Source organism: Panulirus ornatus, chromosome 71 (assembly GCF_036320965.1).
Source record: "Panulirus ornatus isolate Po-2019 chromosome 71, ASM3632096v1, whole genome shotgun sequence".
NCBI classification, from domain to species: Eukaryota; Metazoa; Arthropoda; class Malacostraca; order Decapoda; family Palinuridae; genus Panulirus; species Panulirus ornatus.
This window is the reverse complement of record NC_092294.1, coordinates 14,334,185-14,353,789: the sequence shown is the minus strand read 5'-3', so window position 1 is coordinate 14,353,789 and position 19,605 is coordinate 14,334,185.

Below are 19,605 nucleotides of genomic sequence, written 5' to 3'. Positions count from 1 at the left end.
AGACATAAGGTCGTTTCTACATTCCTGTCATTACGACACAAGAAAGCGAACATACGGAGTTTTGAAGAACGGAATCTTTAAGGAGCATTTAAGGAGGAATACAGTCGCGATTTCTTCCTTAGTGTTAGTTCGTGGGTCGTGGTCCTCTTAACCATCGAATGAAGTTGTTGGTAGTCGTTTGTTGCAAATGGTCCCCCCCCCCCTGTCTACCAAAGGTCATTTTAAGTGGCTCACTCTGACTACCAAATGTCCATTTGAAATGGTCCACCTCTGGCTTAAACTGGGTATAGGAAATGGTTCATTGTGGTCCACTCTGGATCTCACTGTTCGTCTCAGATGGTCCACTCTGGCTCCCACTATTTGTCTAAGATGGTCCACTCTGGCTCCCACTATTTGTCTGAGATGGTCCACTCTGGCTCCCACTGTTCCTCTAAGATGGCTACTCTGGCTGCAAATATTTAAACATTTTTTCTTCTCTTCATAAAGGTTTTCTTCATGACAAAGATGCCAACAAAAAACCCTCCTCTTTTTTTTCCCCCTCCGCCAGTGAAGCCTTTTGTACCTTTTATTCTCTTTCTAGAAGGCAAAAGCGCCTGTCACGAACCATAAAAGAGGCCCTCATAGCGGCCCAAGCCTTGAAGGGAAACATGAAACAGGACACCAAGAAGATAGAAGAAAGCAGTGGAGAATGAAGAAGTGAAATCTCACAGTATCTGATGGAGTGAAAAAGCTTGTCTATATACGAGAGAAGAGACAGCACCTTCGCGGTGGGCGGCGCCCTGTGGGATGACAAGCCCCCCAACACCCACCCTAAGGCCCTAGTGGTTAGGTCCCTCACCACCACCTAGGAGGGCCAGGCCCTAGTGCATAGGGCCCGCGACTCCTGAAGTGTAGGAAGGTTTGATCTCAAAATAACAACATGTACCTTCATCTGTGTTCTCCTTTCCCTTGGATTAGACCCATCGTGTTTCTACTGAGTTAATGGAAGGTACATATAAACCTGAGGCGAATACGCATCATATCTACGCACATGGTCGTGTAGACTTATACGCAGGTAATGTTGACGCTCCGTTACGCATCTCTGACCAAACGCCTCGTCTGCCAAAGTTTCTCCTGCAGAAACATTGCCTATGTTTACAAACGCGGGAGACAGCGACAAAGCAAAATAATAATAAAAAAAATGTCTGTGGGTGTATATATATGTAAACGTTGAGATGTATGGGTATGTATATGTGCGTGTGGGGACGTGTATGTATATACATGTGCATGTGGGTGGGTTGGGCCATTCTTTCGTCTGTTTCCTTGCGCTACCTCGTAAACGCGGGAGACAGCGACAAAGCAAAATAATAATAAAAAAAATGTCTGTGGGTGTATATATATGTAAACGTTGAGATGTATGGGTATGTATATGTGCGTGTGGGGACGTGTATGTATATACATGTGCATGTGGGTGGGTTGGGCCATTCTTTCGTCTGTTTCCTTGCGCTACCTCGTAAACGCGGGAGACAGCGACAAAGCAAAATAATAATAAAAAAAATGTCTGTGGGTGTATATATTTGTATACGTTGAGATGTATGGGTATGTATATGTGCGTGTGGGGACGTGTATGTATATACATGTGCATGTGGGTGGGTTGGGCCATTCTTTCGTCTGTTTCCTTGCGCTACCTCGTAAACGCGGGAGACAGCGACAAAGCAAAATAATAATAAAAAAAATGTCTGTGGGTGTATATATATGTAAACGTTGAGATGTATGGGTATGTATATGTGCGTGTGGGGACGTGTATGTATATACATGTGCATGTGGGTGGGTTGGGCCATTCTTTCGTCTGTTTCCTTGCGCTACCTCGTAAACGCGGGAGACAGCGACAAAGCAAAATAATAATAAAAAAAATGTCTGTGGGTGTATATATATGTAAACGTTGAGATGTATGGGTATGTATATGTGCGTGTGGGGACGTGTATGTATATACATGTGCATGTGGGTGGGTTGGGCCATTCTTTCGTCTGTTTCCTTGCGCTACCTCGTAAACGCGGGAGACAGCGACAAAGCAAAATAATAATAAAAAAAATGTCTGTGGGTGTATATATTTGTATACGTTGAGATGTATGGGTATGTATATGTGCGTGTGGGGACGTGTATGTATATACATGTGCATGTGGGTGGGTTGGGCCATTCTTTCGTCTGTTTCCTTGCGCTACCTCGCTAACGCGGGAGACAGCGACAAAGCAAAATAATAATAAAAAAAATGTCTGTGGGTGTATATATATGTAAACGTTGAGATGTATGGGTATGTATATGTGCGTGTGGGGACGTGTATGTATATACATGTGCATGTGGGTGGGTTGGGCCATTCTTTCGTCTGTTTCCTTGCGCTACCTCGTAAACGCGGGAGACAGCGACAAAGCAAAATAATAATAAAAAAAATGTCTGTGGGTGTATATATATGTAAACGTTGAGATGTATGGGTATGTATATGTGCGTGTGGGGACGTGTATGTATATACATGTGCATGTGGGTGGGTTGGGCCATTCTTTCGTCTGTTTCCTTGCGCTACCTCGTAAACGCGGGAGACAGCGACAAAGCAAAATAATAATAAAAAAAATGTCTGTGGGTGTATATATATGTAAACGTTGAGATGTATGGGTATGTATATGTGCGTGTGGGGACGTGTATGTATATACATGTGCATGTGGGTGGGTTGGGCCATTCTTTCGTCTGTTTCCTTGCGCTACCTCGCTAACGCGGGAGACAGCGACAAAGCAAAATAATAATAAAAAAAATGTCTGTGGGTGTATATATATGTAAACGTTGAGATGTATGGGTATGTATATGTGCGTGTGGGGACGTGTATGTATATACATGTGCATGTGGGTGGGTTGGGCCATTCTTTCGTCTGTTTCCTTGCGCTACCTCGTAAACGCGGGAGACAGCGACAAAGCAAAATAATAATAAAAAAAATGTCTGTGGGTGTATATATATGTAAACGTTGAGATGTATGGGTATGTATATGTGCGTGTGGGGACGTGTATGTATATACATGTGCATGTGGGTGGGTTGGGCCATTCTTTCGTCTGTTTCCTTGCGCTACCTCGCTAACGCGGGAGACAGCGACAAAGCAAAATAATAATAAAAAAAATGTCTGTGGGTGTATATATATGTAAACGTTGAGATGTATGGGTATGTATATGTGCGTGTGGGGACGTGTATGTATATACATGTGCATGTGGGTGGGTTGGGCCATTCTTTCGTCTGTTTCCTTGCGCTACCTCGTAAACGCGGGAGACAGCGACAAAGCAAAATAATAATAAAAAAAATGTCTGTGGGTGTATATATATGTAAACGTTGAGATGTATGGGTATGTATATGTGCGTGTGGGGACGTGTATGTATATACATGTGCATGTGGGTGGGTTGGGCCATTCTTTCGTCTGTTTCCTTGCGCTACCTCGTAAACGCGGGAGACAGCGACAAAGCAAAATAATAATAAAAAAAATGTCTGTGGGTGTATATATATGTAAACGTTGAGATGTATGGGTATGTATATGTGCGTGTGGGGACGTGTATGTATATACATGTGCATGTGGGTGGGTTGGGCCATTCTTTCGTCTGTTTCCTTGCGCTACCTCGTAAACGCGGGAGACAGCGACAAAGCAAAATAATAATAAAAAAAATGTCTGTGGGTGTATATATATGTAAACGTTGAGATGTATGGGTATGTATATGTGCGTGTGGGGACGTGTATGTATATACATGTGCATGTGGGTGGGTTGGGCCATTCTTTCGTCTGTTTCCTTGCGCTACCTCGTAAACGCGGGAGACAGCGACAAAGCAAAATAATAATAAAAAAAATGTCTGTGGGTGTATATATATGTAAACGTTGAGATGTATGGGTATGTATATGTGCGTGTGGGGACGTGTATGTATATACATGTGCATGTGGGTGGGTTGGGCCATTCTTTCGTCTGTTTCCTTGCGCTACCTCGCTAACGCGGGAGACAGCGACAAAGCAAAATAATAATAAAAAAAATGTCTGTGGGTGTATATATTTGTATACGTTGAGATGTTTGGGTATGTATATTTGCGTATGGGGACGTGTATATATATACATGTGTATGTGGGTGGGTTGGGCCATTCTTTCGTCTGTTTCCTTGCGCTACCTCGTAAACGCGGGAGACAGCGACAAAGCAAAATAATAATAAAAAAAATGTCTGTGGGTGTATATATATGTATACGTTGAGATGTATGGGTATGTATATGTGCGTGTGGGGACGTGTATGTATATACATGTGCATGTGGGTGGGTTGGGCCATTTCTTTCGTCTGTTTCCTTGCGCTACCTCGCTAACGCGGGAGACAGCGACAAAGCATAATATAAAAAAAAAAATATGATGAATTGTATTTACAGCGAGTAGAATATTTACATATATGTATATATATCCTCAGAATCATGTCATTTTTGCAATGAATGTCACCAAACAGATGCATTACACACCCCCAATACACACCACACAAGCATACACAAACAGACGTCAAACCCAGTCACGAATAGACGCAAACAAGCAGAAACTGTGCACCAAACAACACCCAAAAACACACCAGCTTTTACATCCAGTGTGACGCAAATGTATCATAACAACTCGTCAGGGTTTCCTTAAGATCCTGGTCTCTGACAGGGATACTTCATCTAACAGCCATTCGAGCAGTTAGCGTTCAAACAAGGTTGTTTCTCCTCCAAGGGGTGTTTAGCCAATTAGGTCTGAGATTCAGCTCATGAACAGCCTTTTGGGTTGCGTTCGTCCATATCCCTCGTTGTAGCAGTAGGATTAGATTATCTGGATAGCTCCTCTCACTGCTTCAGTACCCCCTCCACACACACACACACACACACACACACACACACACACACCCACCCACACACACACACACACACACACACACAGCTCCCTGGATTTATTTCCGAGGGGGGACGCCACAAACTCCTCCTGTCAGGTTTTACTTCCCCCAATCCGTTAATCCCTCTCACCACATCCTCCCCCAACAGCCAATTCCCTCAGAGGCCCTGGGACATGATACAGCCAATCCCTCAGAGGCCCTGGGACATGATACAGCCAATCCCTCAGAGGCCCTGGGACATGATACAGCCAATCCCTCACGGCCCTGGGACATGCTACAGCCAATCCCTCAGAGGCCCTGGGACATGATACAGCTAATCCCTCAGAGGCCCTGGGACATGCTACAGCCAATCCCTCAGAGGCCCTCGGACATGCTGATCACCCACATTGTGTGTTTTGATCTGTTTCTGGGAATGACCCTGTTTCTTTGTTAGGGGGGTGAAGTGAACGACACTGTGTCTCACGTGGTCATGCTCTCTCTCTCTCTCTCTCTCTCTCTCTCTCTCTCTCTCTCTCTCTCTCTCTCTCTCTCTCTCTCTCTCTCTGCTCCAGGCACTGTGAGAAATGATCTCTCCCCCCCCCCCCACTGGGTCACTCATACGAGGGCGCCTCAAAAGTCATGAATTTTGTGGCTCAGAATATATATATGTATATCATATAAACCTCCAATAGCCAGGATCGAACCCGGGACCCCCTGTGCAAGAGGCGGGAATGCTATAACCGCTAAATTATGGGCGTGGGCCTGACCCATAGCCTAGCGGTTAGCGTTCCCGCCTCTTGCACAGGGGTCCCGGGTTCGATCCTGGCTGTTGGAAGGTTTGTATGTTCTATGGAGGTGCGCGTTTCTTTGCACTATATTCGTGTGTATATATTACGTGATCGTGTTTTGAAGCTTCCAATTATCCTTTATTGCCGATGTGAAGACTTCCCCGCTTGCGACACTTCCTTGCCTGCAGAAGCCTGGGAGTGTGAGAGACAGTCTTTGCATATATCATTGCCATAGTCTCAGAGGCACTGAAGAAAACCAACAGCTTCACAGATCATACGATCCTTCGGATAGTTTAATAGTCACTGTCTATATCACTTTAGGGAGCTATCTTATTTCGAGATAAAGTTAGAATAGCCTGAAATACTATATATATCTCAAGGAGATAAAGCTAGAATAGCTTGAAAATATCATATTCATCTTTAATTTCTCGCTTTTCTTCCGGGCCGGGTCGAGGAAGGTTTTGGGTGCGAGATAAATGGTTCACAAGACCAGAAGAGAAAAATGCTGATCCTGAGAGGCCACTTTGGGTGCGGGTTCTCGCCTGCAGTCAAGGTCGTCGTCCCCCCCCCCACCCCCCACCCCAGGCGAAGACCTCGTTCGCTGGTGAAATTAGGCAGTAAAATCCAGAGGGTGCCAGTCGCTGTAGGGCCTCCAAGTGCCGAGGGGGGGCCAAGTGCCAATACCCCTCTCTCTCTCTCTCTCTCTCTCTCTCTCTCTCTCTCTCTCTCTCTCTCTCTCTCTCTCTCTCTCTCTCCCCTAGAGCCTCAGGCATCGAGAGGGCCAAGTGCCTGGGTTCACTCCCCTATCTCGAGCCAGTATTGATAACTATTGTCAAGGGAACAGAAAGTCCGGCCTATATCCCACTGTTGGCAGCAGCCAGGGAGTAACACCATCTGCTGGTGGCAGAGGGAGAGGGGTATTGTCTCCCTTGTGGTGGCAGAGGGGGAGGAATATTGTCTCCCTTGAGGTGGTGGCAGAGGGGGAGGAATATTGTTTCTCTTGTAATGGTGGCAGAGGGAGAGGGGTACTGTCTCTCTTGTAGTGGTGGCAGAGGGAGAGGGGTACTGTCTCTCTTGTAGTGGTGGCAGAGGGAGAGGAATATTGTTTCTCCTGTAGTGGTGGCAGAGGGGGTGGAGTATTGTCTTTTTCGTAGTGGTGGCAGAGGGAGAGGGGTACTGTCTTCCTTGTAGTGGTGGCAGTGGGAGAGGGGTAGTGTCTTCGCTGTCGTGGTGGCACAGGAGCTTTTTGCGTGTCACAATGATGGCAACCAAAACATTTCATAATTCTCGTGGAGACGGAGTTCCCCCCCTCACACCTTCCTCGTCTTTCTATAAGTATTGACAGAGGTATTTCGCCTCTCTCTCTCTCTTTCATCGCTGGTAAGAAATAAATTTTCTCACAGTCTCTCTCTGTACTGGGAGAGGAATTTAGTCTTTAAGTGGTGTTAAAAAGGCTTTTGCCACAGCACTCTCGTCGACGCAAGAATTTTGCTCTTTCGCTCCTTGGGTCGTGGTAGAGGGACTGAGAACCTGGTCGTACGGTGGTGGCTAAAGGGGAGGAGTTGTTTTTACCCCTCCCATAGTATTGCTTTTGCCATAAAGGTCAATTTTGCCACAGCTCCAGTGACAGATGAAGGACACTGGTAAATCAAACCCATGTATCAATCTCCAACCACTTCGTTCTTAAGCCCAGAAAAGGATTTCTGGGAATCTCTGGTGAGAATCTATTTTTTTCCCCTTTTTCATCGACTTCAAAGACAAGAGAGTGGAAGAGAGAGAGAGAGAGAGAGAGAGAGAGAGAGAGAGAGAGAGAGAGAGAGAGAGAGGTACGTCTCACCCCACCACACATTATTTCCCCCCCCACCCTCCCGTTCGGCATTTGAGGAATAGCACCCTGTGAGGCTGGAGAATTAAAACCTTGGCGTATGCCAACATCTATGGCTTGCCCATAAACCCACAGACTTACCTAGGCTTGCCCACAAACCCACAAACTTACCTAGGCTTGCCTACAAACCCACAAACTTACCTAGGCTTGCCCACAAACCCACAGACTTACCTAGGCTTGCCCACAAATCTACAGACTTACCTAGGCTTGGAGTAGAGAGAGAGATGGGCTCTGTAGCTGAGGCTGGAGGTGTAGAGAGATGGTACAAGGCATGTTATCCTTCGTAGCCTCCTTGCAGCTTCCTTGTAGCTTCCTTGTAGCCTCCTTGTAGCCTTAAGGAGGGAGGGACTACAAGGCACAGGACACCTCCCCCCTTCCACTCACCATTCCAACCCATCACTGGCAAGCAGATGGTCAACCTCCTCCTCTTCCAACCTCCTCCTCTTCCACCCTCCTCCTCTTCCAACCTCCTCCTCTTCTAACCTCCTCCTCTTCCTCCTCTTGCTGTGGGTCGTGATCACAAGCAATAAATCGACTATTTAATATCACAATTATTGATGAGTGTTTTGATCATCTGCCGGGATATTATTCACACCTCGACACAACACATATGAATGTGAACTGACACACGAATCCCCACAAGGTAAACAAACTCCTGAGAATACGTACGTGTTGTATAAGGTTTACAACATCAGTCTATGGCATTCACTCCAGTCTCGCTTCTATAAATACGTACGTCTAGTTTACATGAGTTTACCATGAGAAAGACCTAAAACAACAGGAGGCCTAATTAACCCACGATTGGGTTGTTTAGTGACCTCATGTCCAGTTTCTTTAAAGTAGAACATGGAATTAAGGCATTTTAAAACTCCTTCTTGCCAACATCTCGTAGAATCTATACCCTTCATCATTTCTCTACCACCATCTATCTAGGGGATTGAAGTCCTTAAAGAAAAGAAAAAAAAAAGGATTTAGGGAAAAGAGTGAAGGGGGGGAGAAAGGGATTATTGAAACTAGAAATGGGAGTGGAAGGTGAATGGGTTTTCTGCCCCTTTCCCAATGAGTCCCTGATAGATGGACGGACCACTTGGGAGATAGAGAGAAGATAGACAGACGACCCAACACACAAACCCAATCATGACAGATTACCACTGGCCTCTGGGACGAAGGATGGTTGGAAACAGATAGATAGATAGATAGGTAGGTAGAGAGAGAGAGAGAGAGAGAGAGAGAGAGAGAGAGAGAGAGAGAGAGAGAGAGAGAGAGAGAGAGAGAGAGAGAGAGAATACACAGATAGACCGATAGATTGTAGGGAGTTAGCACATCATGAATGCTATCTGATCTAAATAGACATAGAAATGACCTCGATGTATGAACACAAATAGACACAACGTGTGTGTGTGTGTGTGTGTGTGTGTGTGTGTGTGTGTGTGTGTGTGACCATAGGAGGGACCGAACTTATGAACACCCCTGTATATGACATTCTCCCACGTCCCGAGAACATGAACTCAAATTATCCTCCCTGAACTCGCTCGCTATCCTCCCTGAACTCGCTCGCTATCCTCCTTGAACTCGCTATCCTCCCTGAACTCGCTCGCTATCCTCCTTGAGCTCGCTATCCTCCCTGAACTCGCTCGCTATCCTCCTTGATCTCGCTATCCTCCCTGAACTCGCTCGCTATCCTCCCTGAACTCGCTATCCTCCCTGAACTCGCTCGCTATCCTCCTTGAACTCGCTATCCTCCCTGAACTCGCTCGATATCCTCCCTGAACTCACTCGCTATCCTCCTTGATCTCGCTATCCTCCCTGAACTCGCTATCCTCCCTGAACTCACTCGCTATCCTCCTTGACCCCTCCTTTCCCATAACCTTCACCCTTCCTTTATCCCCTCCCTTTAACTCCCCCTTTCCCCCCCCCCTTCCCCATGACACAAGAGACCAATTGTGGCCCCATTTCCACCCCTTCCCACACACTCATGGCCATCCCCTGGTTGAACGAAAGACTGTGATAATAGAGAAAACAATTGTACCACTATAGAACATGGGATCTGCTCTAGCCACGTAGGAATCATACACAAATGTCTTCGTTCACACACACACACACACACACACACACACACACACACACACACACACACACACACACACACACACACAAGGTGAACGATATGATACGATAATCAAACATGAATGAAAATGAGTGGTCTTTTGTCATTACTATCGGCCTTTCCCACAATGGTTCGTCCGAGGGGATGGGGGATGGTTGAACCACAAAGCCATCTGATAACATTATCTTTTGTCTTCATCTTATCTCTAATCGGAAGAAAGATATCCAAATAGATATCTTTATCACACTCTGTAGTCTATCTCATGGCTATAATATCCAAAATAGATTCACAATAGATAGATCAACCTATATATATAAAATATCGTATGATATTTTCTTCCATAATAATTGCATTCCAGACTTTCGACCGAAAATATTCCTGGAGAATATTCCTTGGGAAGAATATTCCTGGAGAATATTCCTTGGGAAGAATATTCCTGGAGAATATTCCTTGGGAAGAATATTCCTAGAGAATATTCCTTGGATAGATATTCTTGATGCCTAACTTGAATGGAAATATTTAACCTGATGGCAAATCTTTATTCCAATTATCTATCATTTATCAGAATAAATGATAATTCTAATTATAACAAGGCGTAAGATAGTATAGATTAGAATGTAATAAAAGATATATTTTCAAAGTTGTCTACTTTGAGCAGACCACTTGTCCAAACACGTACCACAGACCCAGGTTACAGGTCAATATGACCTTGCTTGACCTTGTCCAGGTCACGTTACGTGACCAAATCGTGTCCAAATGGTCATAAAAATCAGGAGAATCATATCTCTCAAACGTATGGTCATTTTTATCAAAGTTCATTTACATTTGCATAACCTGATGAAGGGGATTCAAACCTTAGCAACTGTACTGGTTAGTGACCGAATGTGGCCACACAGTTTGTTTGTGATGCTTGTGATATGTGCTCTTATATGTATCCACATACCATATGTATCCCTGCTTTATATGTATCCACATACCATATGTATCCCTGCTTTATATGTATCCACATACCATATGTATCCCTGCTTTATATGTATCCACATACCATATGTATCCCTGCTTTATATGTATCCACATACCATATGTATCCCTGCTTTATATGTATCCACATACCATATGTATCCCTGCTTTTGAGGTTAGGTAATTACTCCAGGTGATTATGTGTGTAATTGCCTTTTTGTACTATAAGGCGAGGGAGTTCTACACTGGTGGGGGGGGGGGGCATGTCTTGTACTGTACGGGGAGGGAGTTGTACACTGGTGGGGCCCCATCTCTTGTACTGTACGGGGAGGGAGTTGTACACTCGTGGGGCACCATCTCTTGTACTGTACGGGGAGGGAGTTGTACACTCGTGGGGCACCATCTCTTGTACTGTACGGGGAGGGAGTTGTACACTCGTGGGGGCGCCCCATCTCTTGTACTGTACGGGGAGGGAGTTGTACACTCGTGGGGCACCATCTCTTGTACTGTACGGGGAGGGAGTTGTACACTCGTGGGGGCGCCCCATCTCTTGTACTGTACGGGGAGGGAGTTGTACACTCGTGGGGGCGCCCCATCTCTTGTACTGTACGGGGAGGGAGTTGTACACTCGTGGGGGCCACATCTCTTGTACTGTACGGGGAGGGAGTTGTACAGTCGTGGGGGCCCATCTCTTGTACTGTACGGGGAGGGAGTTGTACAGTCGTGGGGCCCCCATCTCTTGTACTGTACGGGGAGGGAGTTGTACACTCGTGGGGGCCCCATCTCTTGTACTGTACGGGGAGGGAGTTGTACAGTCGTGGGGGCCCCATCTCTTGCACTGTACGGGGAGGGAATTGTACACATGAAACATTACAAATGCCTCGTCTGAAGTTTCGTCCTTTTATTCTCTTACCAATTTTCTAAGTTCTCATACAATGTAGAATACACTCAATCATGAGTTGAGGTCGTGGTATTGTCTAACCCCAGAAGAAGAGATAAGTAGACGAGTAGATAAGGGTGATAGTCTATCTACCTTAAGCCAAACTTGGCCACCTGTCTGGTTTTTTCCCTCCCACTCACCTTCAGGTCAAGTGCTAACGACTCGTTCGATTTAGATATCTGTCAATGACCTTGTTCGCTCGCCTTCCGGTTAAGTGTCTTTGACCTCTGTGGAGAAGGGTCATAGGGCTGGAAGTCAGACAGCTAAGTTGAGATATGATCACCAACTCTTAATTAAAGGCTTTGCTCTTAATTACCATGTCATTTCGTGTGTTCAAGTGGACATCATTTGGCGAATGTGGAATTCTATTTTACGAGGCTGTGGCGTAGTTAACCACAGTGGTTTAGAAGGGTTGAAGACCATCATCTCACCCCCCCCCCCACCATGACCTAGCTCACCTCGAACGACTTCACTGTATGACGTCTTTGGAGAACCATTATCATCCCCCACACACACACACAAGTATATATACTGCTGACGACCGTCTGCAATTATCGACCTTAATTACCTTAGTGATTTTATCACTTGCTGTATTTAGTTCCCTTGTTCATTGAACCTTCAACGAAGGGAATAGTCGTACACCCCAAGAGGGTCAAAAAGGGTGGTAGATTGGCTAACAATTGTTCATTCTTGGGTCATTCACTGTATGGGAGGGTGGGTCAAGTGTAGTTTGGGAGGGGCATAAGACGAGAGAGGGAATCTACTAGTAGATTGAAACACCAGTTACCGAGGATGGTCGTCCAGGTAGACGAGAGAGAGGCAGTCTACTGGTAGACGATGGGGGACGAAGTACTGATAGATCGAAACACAAGGTATTGAAGTAGATAGCTCTGGTAGACAAGGGGACAGACAATCTACTGGTAGATCGAAACACCAGGTATTGAGGTAGATCGGCCAGGTAGATGAACCCCTCACCTCACCTGACACCATGTGGAGGGGGGGGGGGGGCACCAGTGCCCTCACTTGGCTGGTGTGGCCCTCCCTCCCTCCCTCACTCCACCCTCCTGGTGTGGCCCTCCCTCTCTCCCTCCCTCACTCCACCCTCCTGGTGTAGCTCCTCCCTCCCTCCCTCACTCCACCCTCCTGGTGCGGCCCTCCCTCCCTCCATCACTCCACCCTCCTGGTGCGGCCCTCCCTCCCTCCCTCACTCCACCCTCCTGGTGTGGCCTTCCCTCCCTCCCTCACTCCACCCTCCTGGTGTGGCCCTCCCTCCCTCACTCACTCCACCCTCCTGGTGTGGCCTTCCCTCCCTCCCCTCACTCCACCCTCCTGGTGTGGCCCTCCCTCCCTCCCTCACTCCACCCTCCTGGTGTGGCCCTCCCTCCCTCCCTCACTCCACCCTCCTGGTGTGGCCTTCCCTCCCTCCCTCACTCCACCCTCCTGGTGTGGCCTTCCCTCCCTCCCTCACTCCACCCTCCTGGTGTGGCCCTCCCTCCCTCACTCACTCCACCCTCCTGGTGTGGCCTTCCCTCCCTCCCCTCACTCCACCCTCCTGGTGTGGCCCTCCCTCCCTCCCTCACTCCACCCTCCTGGTATGGCCCTCCCTCCCTCACTCCACCCTCCTGATGCGGCCCTCCCTCCCTCCCTCCCTCACTCCACCCTCCTGGTGTGGCCTCAGAGCGCCTTCCCCCCCCCCCCCCCCCCCTCCAGGACTTATCTCTCCCTCCTTTATTATCACAAGTACTTATCTCCCTCTCTCCCCTCCTGTATGATCACAAGGGAGAAACCATATAGTCATATGGACCACCTCATCTGCACCAGGTAAACAAACTCTCTCTCTCTCTCTCTCTCTCTCTCTCTCTCTCTCTCTCTCTCTCTCTCTCTCTCTCTCTCTCTCTCTCTCTCTCTCTACCACCGATAAGACTCGCCAGGGATTCATTTCCATCAGCCAAGGGGAAAGAAGAAAAGATCCCATTCCAGTGGAACAGAGAGAAAGGATTTTACCACCGAGGGAAAAAATATGGTGTGTGTGTGTGTGTGTGTGTGTGTGTGTGTGTGTGTGTCTGTGTGTGTTAAGATAATGGTCACAAGGCCACAGCTCAACACACCTTTATCCCGACACGTCCCGACACGTCCCGACTCACGAGCCAGCCAGCCCGACACGACCCGACCATCAGCAGTGTCACAAATGCTGGGCCGCGCGCGCGCGTCTGGCAGCGGTGCTTAGCAACACTGCTCCCGCTGCCGCCGCCGCCGGCAGTGTTGCCAACCGCGTCTCCTCCTCTCAGAAAACATTTATCATCTCTCTCTCTCTCTCTCTCTCTCTCTCAGGCTCCGGGCGAGGCGGTAAAAGGAGAGAGAGAGAGAGAGAGAGAGAGAGAGAGAGAGAGAGAGAGAGAGAGAGAGATTCAAACGTTGGGATCCAAAAATGTTGGGAGTCCCAGACGATATAGTCCCACAACGGGGACGGGGACGGGGGGGGGGTTATCCCCCCCACACAAGAACATCTCAACTGTCAAGATAAATGGTCAGAAATCCATGAGGAAATGTGGCAACTTGCACGACACAACTTTTACCCAATCATGAACATTGACTTACTACCATCATATATATATATATATATATATATATATATATATATATATATATATATATATATATATATATATATATATATATATATATATATATATATTTTGGAAAGGATCACAATTTTGCGTGTGATCAAGATATTCCTGTGTCTCCCCTGATGATGTGATTATTACACGAAAGTGCACTTGGGAACTTATCGTGTTTCATTTTCCCCGTGGACTCATAGGAATATATATATATATATATATATATATATATATATATATATATATATATATATATATATATATATATATATATATATATATATATATATATATATATTATCCCTGGGGATAGGGGAGAAAGAATACTTCCAACGTATTCCCTGCGTGTCGTAGAAGGCGACTAAAAGGGGAGGGAGCGGGGGGCTGGAAATCCTCCCCCCTCGTTTTTAATTTCCCAAAAGAAGAAACAGAGAAGGGGGCCAAGTGAGGACATTCCCTCAGAGGCCCAGTCCTCTGTTCTTAACGCTACCTCGCTAACGCGGGAAATGGCAAATAGTATAGGAAAAAATATATATACATATATGTTTATACATATTCACACACAAACCTCTTTTTACTTAATGTTCCTCGTGTAAAAGCTACCAAAACAATGATTTCAAAATCATCAGATGTGTAATCATTTCCTGATTTGCCTAATGAGTAATATTAATGCGTCATAACAGCTTAATTAGTTTACCTAACACAAACATGAGTGTCGCTTTCCAAATGAGTGCAAACACACCAAAACCCGAATATATATTTTTTGAGGGGTGAGAGAATTTGTGCATGGGTCATACTTCTTATGTATGCTTTAAGGTGATCAAATGACTAACTTTATCCATCAGTAATTTGAGGAGAGTTGATATACACATTGTCCACAGAGACTAAAATCTATTCAACTATTAAGTCCTGGTTTCATCAGTGTTAATTTAGTTATACCAATTATTAGGACGCATAGAAAACGTGTCTGGTCATCCCTGGGGGGAAGAAATCAGGACTTAGAGACGATGCTAATTTCGTGTTGGGGTGACACCATCTGACACAGGTGGTTTTGGGAGTTTAATCACCGAAGGCGTTGAGAGGAGGACGTCTTATTTAAGCAGGGGGAGGATTAAACTCGAGGCTGGACGCCAAGAATATCCTTATCAAGGACCTAAGGAGCTGTGGAGGGGCGTCGTGAGGTCGTGTTTACTGTATGAGGGTCAGATGAGAAGGGGTTTTTGCTGTGTGGGTTGTCAGTAGTGATAAATCCTGGAGACCGTCGGGAGGGTGTTGGTGCTCAAGAGTCGAGGAGAAATATTGTGTTTACGTTTACACCAAGGATCCCTGAGGTGTGGCCAAGACCCCGACTGGTTTGGAAGAGGAATGAGAGGAGCTCAGAGCCATATCTATTTCCCACAGATTGAAGGCAATTGTGGGTTTTGCCAAGAGGAAACAATGGGTCGCCCCTTTCGTAGAAACTGGGAAACATCTTACATGTTGAAGGAGAACGTGTGGTGGTGGTGTTGTGGTGTTATGAGACCCCTAAAACAGGTCTGAAATGGGTCCCTCTTTCCCTCACAGACTCACACGTGTGTTGTATTGTGAGACCCCTGAAACAGGCCTGAAAAATGAGTCCCTCTTTTCCCTCACAGACTCACACGTGTCTTCTTTTGTGAGACCCCTGAAACAGGCCTGAAATGAGTCCTTCTTTCCCCTCACAGACTCACACGTGTCTTCTTGTGTTATGAGACCCTAAAACAGGCCTGAAATGAGTCCTTCTTTCCCTCACATGCTCACACAGGCCTGGTGTAGACACCCTTCCCCACTCTCTCTCCTGAACACTGACGCCAGCGAAGCCTGAGAAGAACACCTCTCTATTCAACAGCATGACGGTGAAGTCAGCGATACCAACAACACACCTAGACCTCGCCTCACCGTCGCGTCATTGAATGCGGAGTGCTGGAAGCCCCAGCACTTGCCAGGAGAGTTGGAAAGCAAAATGTATCACCTCTTTTTTTCTTTTAAGGTGAATTTTGGTTGTGAATGACTCTGAGGCTGTTTGAGCGAGGATTCTGTGTAAGGGCTGTGTGTGCCTCAGCTCGAGCCCTAATGGTCAAAGCAAGGTCTCTGCTCAAGTAAGGCTCGACCCCTAAGGGTCAAGGTAAGGTCTCTCCTCAAGTAAGGCCCTTCGGTGATTATGTAAGGGCCTTTGTAGAAGAAGGGAGTCCTCAAGGCCGAGGTGAGGGCTCTGCTTAAGTGAAAGTTCACAGGGATCAAGGGCGCCTTTAAGAACTCCAAAAGGCTTAAGTGATGACCCTTGTGTAAAAAAAAAAAACCTTTAAATGCCCAGGCCAGACCTTTGTTCAGAAACGGGAAAGATAGAATAAGACCAAGGCATTATCAAAGGGAAATAAAACTTGACAGAAAAAAACCATTTAGAAAGAGTTTGAGGATCGTAACCCGAGTTTACCCTTCAGTTACCCCTCTAAGCCCCATCCCCCAACCCCACTACACTCCCCTCCACCAATTCCTCCATAAGAAAAAGCTAGGTTAGCTTTGCTACGTGCCTTCCAGATAATTGGCTAATCATACGAGAGGAGAAAAAAAAATTGTAATCTAGTGGGCGCCAATGGCTGTATCTTTTCTTACATTTCTTTTACAAAGAAAAATAGGAAGATGTTCGTCTGAAATATAAGAGGCAAGATTGGAAGTAATAGAGGAAGTGGGGGACCAATGGTCAATTTTTTCTAGGGAATTACTGACCACCTTGTAGGATCAGGAACCTATGTTTGTGTACTGATAGACAGAGACAGAGAAGTAGATGGGCAAGACGTAGAAGGACAGAGAAGAAGGGCCATATAGTGAGGCCCACAACACCTTCGGGACTCTTGGTGTAAACCTTCACTTCTCATAGCATTCACGTTATAAGAACAGTGTCTGAATCCTTCTCCTTTTTTTTTTCGAACTTCTTTCATCTATTTGCAGTATTGGGTTGGGAGGAGCCTTCTGCTTTACTATCCACCCTCCATCCATCTACAGTGGTAAGAGGGAAGAAGCCTTCTATTCTACTATCCTTCCTCCATCTATAGTGGTGAGAGGGGAGAAGCCTTCTATTCTACTATCCTTCCTCCATCTATAGTGGTGAGAGGGGAGAAGCCTTCTGTTTTACTATCCACCCTCCATCCATCTACAGTGGTAAGAGGGAAGAAGCCTTCTATTCTACTATCCTTCCTCCATCTATAGTGGTGAGAGGGGAGAAGCCTTCTGCTATGCTATCCTCCCTCCCTCCATCTATAGTGGTGAGAGGGAAAGAGAATTCTGCTTTACTATCCTCCATCCAACTACAGTGGTGAGAGGGAAGAAGCCTTCTATTCTACTATTCTCCCTCTATCCATCTACAGTGGTGGTTGAGGACATAGATGCCTTCTACCTACCTTTATTGTCCCCCATCTATCTTGTGTTGAGGGTGTATAAGATACTCATGATTAAACCACCCCATATAACTATGTCATTAGACCATTAGGTCCTCTGTATTGTTCTGTCATTCACACGTCCTTCCCCACGTATTGGTGGCGACCAGGTGGTCCAACGAGGAGCGACAGAATAGCTTTCAGGGCCCGAAGCTCCTGCTGGTCTGTGGAAGGCGAAGCACCAAGATTTCCTCCCTCTCTCTCTCTCTCTCTCTCTCTCTCTCTCTCTCTCTCTCTCTCTCTCTCTCTCTCTCTCTCTCTCTCTCTCTCTCTCTCTCTCACAGACGTTCGCAGAGCGGCGGCGTTGAGGGAAGAAAGAAGGGAGGGGGGGGCCTTCTCACACACACACACACAGACACACACACACACGTCCGCGGAGCGGCGTTGAGGGAGGGAGGAGAGGTGGGCGTGCAGGCAGGCGGGCGGGGGGGCGTGTTGCAGAGGGGAGGGGGGGGGGGGCGTCCTACTCACCTCACACAACCGTCAGCTGCAAGGAAGTAGATCACGGCGCCTTCAAAAAAAAAAAAAGATATATCTCCATCCATGGGAACCTAACAGCAGGATGACGAAGGCTTGTGTGTGTGTGTGTGTGTGTGTGTGTGTGTGTGTGTGGGAAGAGAAAAAATCGTTTAATCTCTTCCATTCTGCTTGGCCAGCGAGCTAATGATAATAGACTGACAGTGAGAGGAGGAGTGTCAGCTAATGATAATGACTGACAGTGAGAGCTGGAGTGTCAGCTGATGATGATAATAGACTGACAGTGAGCGTAGGAGTATCAGCTGATGATGATAATGACTGACAGTGAGAGGAGGAGTGTCAGCTGATGATGATAATAGACTGACAGTGAGCGTAGGAGTGTCAGCTGATGATAGACTGACAATGAGAGGACATATGTCTGTCTCTGATTTAAATTTAGACATTTTATTTTCTTCTGTCTGATCCAGGGACTCTTCATCACGCCCATGAGAGAACCATCATATTTTAGAAGGTGTAAATAGGGGACCAGGACGCCCGTCTATTAGACAGGGAGAGGGTGACGCTCCTGCTGGTGAAACACCTACTGTGACGTACTGAAGTGTGACCCTGCGACGCTCCAGCGTGGCACTGGAGGCTATGATAGTGTGACGGAAGGGCAGAAGACGATGAAAGACGCCCTTCGTCAGCCTCTCCTACAGGAAGGATGGGTTTACCGGTACTCTGGGTCTCCTTCTGCTGGAGGGGGATCTCGAAGACGACCCTCTACTTCGCCAGGGGTTCGACAGGTTCCTCCACATTAAGACGAAGTCACACATGGTCGAGATTTGTCTGAGCTCTGGCACGTTAGTTCCGTCATTAGCCACCAGGTAAATTAGAACGACACTTAGCAACATCCTAGTTAATGGTTCATGAGAAATCTCGATTCAAACGTCAATACCAGATGACCAATTATGTCTTAATTATGTGTTCATTACTCCTATCATATTAGTCTGCAAGGTCCTGTTTCTTTCCACTGTCAACTGAGTCTGGTTCGAATCCAGCGGTCTGTTCCTGCTGGCATGAAGTTCCATGAAGGAATAAGACTTCATTTTAATTGAAGACCATATCAAACACACACACACACACACACACACACACACACACACACACACACCAACCCAGGCCCTGCTCCGCGCAGACACCCACCACCATCTATCTCCCCCACGGGGGGAGGGAACCAGAAACTGAGGTGGGAGGGAAAGGAGGGCAAGAGATCCTGCAGATTTACCCCACTGGAGGGGTAAATCCTCTCTACGTGCCCCACACACCCTGTTCGGAATGAGGGGGTTAAGACCTCCATCGGATATACATATCAGGGTTGAATCCCGCTTCAAATGCCACTCAGAACCTATTCATGCACAATAATGGCGACATATGCCTTGAAATCCCCCTAGGGTCATATACCCAGGGCGCCTGGTACCTTATAATGCTGTCTATTTACCCGTCTAGCAGCCCAATACCGTCGA